Genomic DNA, 10,693 nt, shown 5'->3' with positions numbered 1-10,693 from the left:
CTTGTTTTTTTTTAATCCGTTCAGCCAGTATGTCTTTTGATTGGAGTGTTTAATCCATTTACATTTTTTTCTTTTTTTAATATAAATTTATTTATATTAATTGGGGGCTAATTACTTTACAATATTGTATTGGTTTTTCTATTTACATTTAAAGTAATTATTGATATATATGTTTCTATTGCCAAATTCTTAATTGTTTTGGATTTGTTTGTGTAGTCTTTCCTGTCTCTTGTGTTTAATGCCTATATAAGTACCTTTAGTATTTGTTATAAAGCTAGTTTGTTGGGTGCTAAATTCTCTTAACTTTTGCTTATCTGTAAAGCTTTTGATTTCTCCATCAATTTTGAACAAGATATTTGCTGAGTAGAGTAATCTTGGTTGTAGATTTTTTTTTCCCCAGTACTTTAAATATATCCTGCCATTTCCTTCTGGTCTGCAGAGTTTCTGCTGAAAGATCAGCTGTTAATTGTATGGATTTTCCTCTTGTATGTTACTTGTTGCTTTTCCGTTGCTGCTTTTAATATTCTTTCTTTGTGTTTAAACTCTGTTAGCTTATTTAGTATGTGTCCCAACGTGTTTCTCCTTGGATTTATCCTGTATGGGACTCTTTTAGCTTCTTGGACTTGACTGACTATTTCCTTTCTCATGTTGGGGAAGTTTTCTACTACAATCACTTCAAAATTTTTCTCAGTGCCTTTTTTTGTCTCTTCTTCCTCTGGGACCCCTGTAACTTGAGGGTGTGTTTAATATTGTCCCAGAGGTCTCTGAGGATATCCTCAATTCTTTCCATTCTTTTCCCTTTATTCTGCTCTTCAGCAGTTATTTCCATTGTTCTATCTTCCGTCTCACTTATCCTTCGTTCTGCCTTAGTTATTCTGCTATTGGTTCCTCCTATTTTTAATTTCAGTAATTGGGTTATTCATCTCTGTTTGTTTTTTACTTCTTATACGTCCTTGATAGTTGATTGCTTCTTGTATTTTCTCCATTCTGTTTCCGAGGGTTTGGAACATCTTTACTATCATTATTCTGAATTATTTTTTCAGGTAGCTTGCCTGTTTCCTCTTTGTTTATTTGGTCTTGTGAGTTTCTACCTTGTTCCATCATTTGTGCTGTATTTCTCTGTTTTCTCTTTTTTTTTCCCCCTAATTTACTCCATTTGAGGTCTCCTTTGCCAAGGCTTTTTAGGGTCATATTCCTTCTTCCTTTTGGTTTTTGCCCTTGGTGGGAAAGGTTGGTTCAGTTGTTTGTGTTGACTTCTTGTTGAATGTGACTTGTGTTTGCATTCTACTGGGAGCAGGTGAGTTTTTTTTTTTTTTTTTCCTTTTTTTCCTCTAATGGGCAGGGCTGTGTGAAGTGGTATGTTTTGGAGTGTCTGTGGGAATCCTGTTGCTGATGATTGTTTTTGTGTTTTTGTCTTGCTTGTTGTTTGGGTAAAGTGTCCTGCACTGGATGCCATCGGCAGCTGGGTGTTACCAGCCTTTGTGCACAAGTGTAGGCCTTCCTGAAAGTTCTCAGTAATTAATACCCCTGGGGTTTGGAGTTCTCTGGCTAAGATACTGGACTCAATGCTCCCATTTCAGCAGTTCAGGCCCAGTCCTTGGATGGAGGATAGAGACTCCATAAGTTGTTTGTTACGGGATTAAAGTGGATTAAAACAAACACACCAAGACAAGAAGCAAAACATAACATGAAATAAAAGACAAACCCAGATAAATGGAAAATACAGGATCCGGCAGGTAATTAGAATAACAATGGGACACATACACACACACAAACATAACCAAAGTATTCCAAAGGAAGTATAAGAGACTGACTTGGTGAGCAAAGGAAACCAAAATGATATTGACCAGTTAAAAACAGAGCTAACTTAACACTCAGACCAGAAAACTCAGCCAGAGCAGAGTGCCAACTGGGGAATATAGCAGAGGAAACATAACAAATTAACGTACATGGTGAAAAAAGAGAGTGAAGGGGATAAAAAAGAAGGGAGAGAAAAGAGAAAAGGAAGGGGTGAGAGAAAGGATTAAAAGAAAAAATAGAAAAGCAAAGATAAATAGACATGTGAAAAAGATTTGTATATATTAAGGAATAGCTACAGCAGGAAAAGAACAATAAAAAAAAACAGAACAAAAAATAAAATAACAAAAAAGGAAGAAAAAAAATCTTAAAAAAAAAAAGGAAAAATCCACAATTCCACAAAAAGCCAGTGTAAAGTTCGAAGTATGTAGGGGGAATAAAAACTGTGATTTAAAAGAAGAAAAAAGTTCTCAAGGTGCCGGTTCTTCTTAGTTGTGGAGTTTGCCCCCAGTGGATGGGGTTGGACGAGTGTCCTGTGATGGCTTCCTGGCTGGGGGACTTGTGCCTGTGTGCAGTTTGACGGAGCTGGATCTCATCTCTCTGAAAGGCAGCACAGTCTCCAGTAGTAGGTTTTGGGGTGTCTGTGGGTGGGCAGCCCACAGGCCTTGGGCAGTCCTTGGCTTTGGCAGCGGCTCAGGCAGTGACACTTCCACGTCTGCGTCAGAGTAGCCCTCTTAGCGCATCCTCACTGCTGCCAGCCCCCTGCTTCTCCCTGGGGTCTTTGCTGTAGCTTCTGCCCACAGCCCCACCTGTGCTGCAGGGCAAAGCTTGCTAGGCAGAGGCTCCTGTGTGTTCCCTGACCCCACCCTCTGCTCTGCCGAGATTTGTGTGCGCGTCTCTCAGCACCCCGGGCGGCCCTCTGTTGGGAGGTTTTTAATTACAGTTTCATTACTTGTGATAAGCCTATCCATATTTTCTATTTATTCCTCGGTCAGTGTTGGAAGGTGTTTCCTTCAGTTAAGGAAAGTGTACCTTTCTAAGAATTTGTCCATTTCTTCCAGGTTGTCTGTTTTATTGGCATATAGTTGCTTATAGTAGTCTCTTATGACCCTTTGTATTTCTGCAGTGTCGGTTGGAATTTTTCATTTCTTATTTTATTGATTTGAGTCCTCTCCCTTTTTTTTTCTTAATGAGTCTGGCTAAAGGTTTATCATTTTTACCAGAAAACTGCTGGTACTAATCAGTGAATTTAGTAATGTTACGGGATATAAAAATTAATGCATAGAAATCTCATGCACTCTTATACACTGACAGTGAAAGATCAAAAAGAAAAATTAAGAAAACAATCCCATTTACCATTGCAACAAAAATAGCAAAATACCTAGGAATAAAGCTACCTAGCAAGGCAAAAAAAACCTCTATTCAGAAAATTTTACTGATGAAAGAAATCAAAGATGACACAAACGGAGCAATATACGATGTTCTTGAATTGCAAGAATATTGTGAAAGTGACTATACTACCAAAAGCAGTCTAAAGACTCAATGCAATCCCTGTCCCAGTGGCATTTTTCACATAGCTAGAACAAAAGTTTTATAATTTGTATGGAAACACAAAACACTTCGAATAGCCAAGGCAATTTTGAGAAAGGAAAACAAAGCTGGAGGAATCGGGCTCCCTGACTTCAGACTATAGTACAAAGATATTAATTAAGACAGCATGGTACAGGCACAAAAACCATTAATATAGATCAATGGAAAAGGATAGAAAGCCCAGAGGTAAACCCGCACAACTTTGGTCATCTAATCTATGACACAGGAGGCAATGGAAAAGAGACAGTATCTTCAATAACTGAGCAGCTACATGTAAAATAACAAAATTAAAACACTCCCTAACTTTGACCACCTCATGCAAAGAGTTGACTCATTGGAAAAGACCCTGATGCTGGGAGGGATTGGGGGCAGGAGGAGAAGGGGATGACAGAGGATGAGATGGCTAGATGGCATCACCAACTTGATGCACATGAGTTTGGGTGAACTCCGGGAGTTGGTGATGGACAGGGAGGCCTGGTGTGCTGCGATTCTTGGGGTTGCAAAGAGTTGGACACGACTGAGTGACTGAACTGAACACCATACACGAAAATAAACTCAAAATGGATTAAAGACCTAAATGTAAGGCCAGACACTGTAAAACTCCTTGAGGAAAACATAGGCAGAACACTCTTTGACATAAATGGCAGCAAAATCTGTTTTGATTCACCTCCTAGAGTAATGAAAATAAAAACAAAAATAAACAAATGGGACCTAATTAAACTTAAAAGCTTTTGCATAGCAAAGGAAACCATAAACAAGATGAAAAGACAAGCCTCACATTGGGAGAAAATATTTACAAATGAAGCAACTGACAAGAGATTAGTCTCCAAAACATAAACAGCTCATGCCACTTAATATTTTTAAAAAAGCCCAATCAAAAAATGGGCAGATGATCTAATAGACATTTCTCCAAAGAAGATATACAGATGGCCAACAAAAACATGAAAAGATGCTCAACATCACTAATTATTAGAGAAATGTAAATCAAAAGTATAATAAGGTTTCATTTCACATTGGTCAGGATGGCCATCACCATAAAATCTACAAACCATAAATTCTGGAGAGGGTATGGAGTAAAGGGAACCCTCTTACACTGATGATGGAAATATAAAGTGATACAGCCCCTATGGAGAATAGTATGGAGATTACTTAAAAAACTAAAAATAGAACTACTCCATGACCTAGCTATCTCACTACTAGACATATATATACCTGAAGAAAACCATAATTCAAAAAGATACCTGCACTGCAGTGATCATTGCAGCACTGTTTACAATAGCCAGGACAAGGAAGCAACCTAAATGTCCATCAACAGAGGAATGATAAAGATGTGGTACATATACACAATGGCATATTTACTCAGCTGTAACGATAATTGTGTCCTTTACAGAGATGTGAATGGAACTAGAAACTACCATACAGAGTGAAGTAAGTCAAAAGAGAAAAACTAGTATCTTATATCCCTTTTATGTGGAATCTAGAAAAAATGATACAGATTAACCTATTTGCCAAGCAGAAATAGAGACACAAACTTAGAGAACAAATATGTGCACACTGAGTTGGGGAGGGGAGTGGGCGGGATGAATCGGGAGGTTGGGAAGGACATATATACACTACTATGGATAAAATGGTTAATTAGAATCTATTGTATTGCACAGGGAACTCTACTAAATGCTCTGTGGTGACCTGAAGTGGGAAGGAAATATAAAGAAGAGTGGATGGATATATGTATGTGTATAGCTGATTACTTTGCTGTAGAGCAGAAACTAACACAACATTATAAAGAAACCATTGTTCAGTCACTAAAGTGTGCCTGATGCTTTGTGACCCTAGCACTGCAGCACGCCAGGCTTCAAAATTTAATTATTATTCTGAAAAAAAATGATTAAAATGGTTAATGATTATAATTATATTATGATTATTTTGCTTGTTTACATATTGTATTTAGTACATATTATATGTATACTATATAATATAATGATTACTATATAATTATATCGATTATAGTTATATAGTGATTATAATGATTAATATTTATTCTTAAATCTTTTCTTTTTCTTATGACGCTGGCTAGGAACTCCTGTATAATGCTGAGAAAATATTTCTTGATAGAATATTTCTTTTTTTTAAATAAAATATATTTGGTGTGTAATATTATTTTAAGTTCAAGGTGTGTACCAAATGTTGATTTGATATGTTTTTATGTGAATGCCACTGTAGTACTAGCACCTGTATCACATGATATAATAATCTTTGTGTGTGATGGGAGTGTTAGATTTAGTGTGTTAGCAAGTTTGATTATAATACAATATTCACTAATATTCAATATTCACTAAACAGTGCATTATGTCTCCAAGACTCATCTACTAAGAAAGGCAACTTCTAATGTTCACTATTAAGTGTGGTGCTTGTTATATGTTTTTGTAGATATCCTTCACCTTTTAAGGATTCTCCTTCTATGATTAAGGTTTTATTTAATCATAAAAAGATGTTGAATTTTCTTTAAATGCTTTTTCTGCACATCCTGAGATGTTCACATGATAACATCTCTCTAGTGTGTAAATGTAGTGGATTTACTGGATGTATTTATCCCTTTTATTTGCGCTTACTTTGGCTTACCAGCATATTAAGTGTTGCTAACTTTGATTTACTAATATTTGTTTAGGGTTCTTGTGTTTTCTTTGTACTTTTCCCTTCTGTACTGGCAGATTTTGGTACTGAGGTAAAATGTATAAATTAGTTGGAAAGTACTCCTTACTGTTCCCTTCCTTGGAAAAACATTGTGAAGGGTTGGCTTCTTTTCTTCCTTAAATGTTTTGGTGGAATGCACTAGTGAACGGGGAGGCCAGGTGTGCTGTGATTCATGGGGTTGCAAAGAGTCAGACACGACTGAGCGACTGAACTGACTAGTGAAACCAACTCAGCTTTTCACTATCCTTTTAGAAAGAGTACTAAAGAGTATAAAGTGTTCCTTGTTTTTCATTAGTGAATTTTTTTTCAGATTTTTAAAAATTTTCTTGAGTCAACTTTGGTGAGTCACATTTTTCTAGGAATTTGTATCTATTCAAGAATTTTGGTATAAAGTTGTTAAAAATTCTCTTATTTAATGCTGAGGCATGAATGCTGTTCCCTTTTCATTTCTGATACTAGATGCTTATAGCTTCTCTTTATTTCTTCATTAATTTTGCCAGAAGTTTGTCAGTTTTATAAGTCTTTTCAAAAAATAGACTTTTTTATTGACCCACTGTATTTTGTCCTTACTTTGTGTTTTTGCAGATTTTCCCCTGGTCTGTATCATTCCCTTCCTTCTACTTTTGTTGGGTGTGTTTTCAGAGTTTTTTATAAGCTCTTGAGATAGGTTCTTAGCTGGTTTATTTTTGGCCTGTTTTTTTCTTTGAATAGTACAAGGACCTTGCAACATTTCTAGCCTATATATTTACACTGTCTATATCTGATTACTGCTGATCCTGCAAGTTTTTGTTATCAATCAGTTAGAATATGTTTGTATTTCCATTGTAGTTTTTTCTTTGATCTTTAAGTTAATATCTCATTATGATTGTTGATATGTCTGTTTCTGTTAAAAGTTCTAGTCTTTTCTACCTTATAGATACTAATTCTATATTATTATATGCCCTTTTTTATTTTATTTTTAGATGTCTTTATTTCATCCTTACTATTGAACTTTCACAGGGTGTAATATTCTAGGGCAACTGTTATTTTCTTTCATCAGCTGAAAACAGTTTTCCATTTTTTCTGACTTCTACTGGGGCTGATGAGAAGTCACCTGTGAATCTAACTGGCATTCTTTTGAAGATTATCTGCCTTTTTCCTTTGGTTGCTTTTCAGATTTTGTCTTTTTTCATTCTTCTTAAATTCACAATGATATACCTGTTGTGAATTTCTTGTTATTTACCATGTTTGAAATTCACTGATCTTTGACTCTGTGGATTAGTGTTTTTATCAGTTTGGGGAAAATTTCAATCATTATGTGCTTGAATCTTTTCAACCATTGTGTGCTGCATGTTCTTACTCTTTTTTCCTTAATATATTTTATTGACGTATAATTGATTTACAATGTTTCAGGTGCACAGCAAGGTGATTCAACTATACATATACACATATATTACTTTTGAAATTATTTTCCATTATAACTTATTACAAGATACTATAGTTCCCTATGCTCTACAGTAAAACTTTGTTGTATGTTGCATATCTATTGTTTATATTAGAAATCTAGCATTCTATCCATACTAAGTCAAACAAGTAGAATAAAAATGTCATGAATTTTTTACTTAGACAAAAATTCATAAGTTTTATAAAATACATAAATTATGTAGACACAAAAGCTTTTCTACTATGCTTGATAAAGGCTTGAGAAACTGGGAAACTGGAAAACGTAAATGAAATGGGATCATTGAGTATGAAATAGAAAAAGTGAAACAAACTAGGTAAAAATAAAAGATCGTCATATAGTCCCGTTGTTTTTTTAAACATGGCTGCTCATTAAAAACATATCTGGAGCTCTGAAGAGAAAAAAAAGGAATACATAGGTATTTGTATTTTTCAAACAATTCCGAGGTAGTTCTGATATGCATCTGGATTTTAGAAAGTGATTACAGGTTTTTCTATTAAGTTGTAGTTTTGGTGATAATAGAGTTCTATTGTTTTTCTGTTGACAAATCTTGATACAGTGGTATTAAGTGAGTAGTAGTTACGTAATCACAATAGTAAAAGATGTTTATCAGTTTTCACAATCAGTAGCCAGACACAAATTAAAAGATAATTACAACTGTAAGCCATAATGGGAACATGATTAAATCTCACAATACAAAATAATTACATACAATTTAGGGGGTCAGGCAGAGTGATGTGATAGGTGGAAGTGCATATACATGTTTTCATCCACCCAGCCAGTTTGTGTCTTTTGGTTGGTACATTTAATCCATTTACATTTAAGGTAATTATTGATATGTATGATCCTATTACCATTTTCTTAATTAGTTTGAGTTTATTTACTGTAGATCTTTTCCTTCTCTTGTCTTTCCTGCCTTGAGAATTTGCTTTAGCGTTTGTTGTAAAACAGGTTTGGTGGTGCTGAATTCTCTTAACTTTTGCTTGCCTGGAAAGCTTTTGATTTCTCTATCAAATATGAATGAGAGTCTTGCTGCGTAGAGTGCTCTTGGTTGTAGGTTATTCCCTTTCATCACTTTAAATATATCGTGCCATTCCCATCTGGCTTGTAGAGATTCTGTTGAGAAATCAGCTGATAGCCTGATGGGAATGCCCTTGTATGCTGTCTGTCATTTTTCCCTTGTTGCTTTTTATATATTTTTTTCTTTTTTTATTTTACTTTTTTTTTTTTTGCTTTTTATATTTTATCTCTGTCTTTAATTTTTGTCAGTTTGATTACTGAGTGTCTTGGTGTGTTCCTCCTTGGATTTATCCTGTCCGGGACTCTTTGTGCTTCCTGCACTTGGTTGACTATTTCCTTTCCCATTTTAGGGAAATTTTCAGCTATTGTCTCTTCAAGTATTTTCTCAGGTCCTTTCTCTCTTCTCCTTCTGGGACCCCTACAATGTGAATGTTGGTGCAATTAATATTGTCCCAGAGGCCTCTTAGGCTGTCTTCATTTCTTTTCATTCTTTTTTTAATATTCTGTTCTGTGGCAGTAATTTCCACTATTCTGTCCTCCAGGTCATTTATCTGTTCTGCCTCAGTTATTCTGCTATGGATTCCTTCTAGTGTGTTATTCATCTGTTTGTTTGTTCTTTAGTTCTTGTAGATCTTTGGTAAACATTTTTTGCATCTTCTCCTTTGTTTTCCCAAGATCCCGGATCATATCTTCACTATCATTATTCTGAATTCTTTTTCCTGGAAGGTTGCCTGTCTCCCCTTCATTTAGTTGTTTTTCTGGGGGTCTATCTTGTCCCTTCATCTGGGACTTAACTTTCTGCTTTTTCATCCTGATGAACTTCACATAATGTGGGTTTTGTTTTAGCTGCTGTGGGATTGTGGTTCTCCTTGCTTCTTCTGTTTGCCCTCTGATGGAGGAGGTTAAGAGGCTTGTGTAAGCTTCCTGATAGGAGGGACTGGTGATAGGGAAAAACTGGGTCTTGCTCTGGTGGGCAGGACCTTGCTCAGTAAAGCTTTTATCCAGTTATCTGCTTCTGGGTGGGGTTGTGCTCTCTGCCTGGTAGTTGTTTGACCTGGGGTGACCCAGCCCTTGGGTCTACAGTAGGGTTAATGATGATGTCCAAGAGGGTTTATGCCAAGGGGGACCTCCCAGGACTGCTGCTGCCAGTGCCCCCATGCCTGTGGTGAGCCCTTGCTGACCTGCACCTCCACAGGAGACCCTGCAACAGTAGCAGATAGTTTTGGTTCAGTCTCCTGTGGGGTCATTCCTCTTTTCCTCTGGGTCTTGGTTCATGCAAGATTTTGTTTGTGCCCTCCATGTCTGGAGTCTCTGTTTTCCCCAGTCCTGTGAAAGTCCTATAATCAAATCTCTCTGGCCTGCAAGGTCAGATTCCCTGGGGATTCCCAGTCCCTTTGTCAGATCCCCAGACTGGGAAGCCTGATGTCAGGTTCAGAACCTTCACAGCAGTGGGAGAACTTCTTTGGTATTATCGCTCTCCAGTTTGTGGGTCACTCACCCAGTGGATATGGGATTTGATTTTTATCGTGATTGCACCCCTCCTACTGTCTCCCTGCAGCTTTTTTTTTTTTTTGGTAGGTTCCAGCATCCTCCTGTAGATGGCTGTTCAGCAGATAGTTGTAATTTTGGTGCTCTCTCAGGAGGAGATGAGCACACATCCTTCTGTTCCACCATCTTGAACTGGAAGCCTGCACGTTCTTACTCTTCTATCCTTATGGATCTTAGATCAAATTCATGGTTGACCTTATTACCATTTCCTCCTCATTCTTCACTTATTTACTGTATTGTTTTTTTTCATATTTTTCTCTCTGTGATGCATTATAGATCATTTCTTCTGACCTATCTTCCAGTACATGGCTTTTTTCTATTCTGACCAATTGGCTGACAAGATTATCTATTGCAATTTTCATTTCACTTACTATATTTTTTTATCTCTAGAATCTGTGTGATTCCTTTTCAAATATATTATTTCACTTTTTATTCCTTATTCTCTACTGTTTAAAAATCTATCATTTATTATTTTAAATTGTGAACTTAATTGTTTTAAAATACGTATGAGATTTCCGTGCTTGGAATGTGAGTGTGTCGCTGCTCTTTGTTGTTTTCCTGATACAGACTCATGGCACTTCTGTTCTGGAGTTCCTGATTACCATT

This window comes from Bison bison, unplaced genomic scaffold (genome assembly GCF_000754665.1).
Source record: "Bison bison bison isolate TAMUID 2011002044 unplaced genomic scaffold, Bison_UMD1.0 scf7180017864317, whole genome shotgun sequence".
Taxonomy (NCBI): domain Eukaryota; kingdom Metazoa; phylum Chordata; class Mammalia; order Artiodactyla; family Bovidae; genus Bison; species Bison bison.
This window is presented reverse-complemented; position numbering follows the sequence as displayed.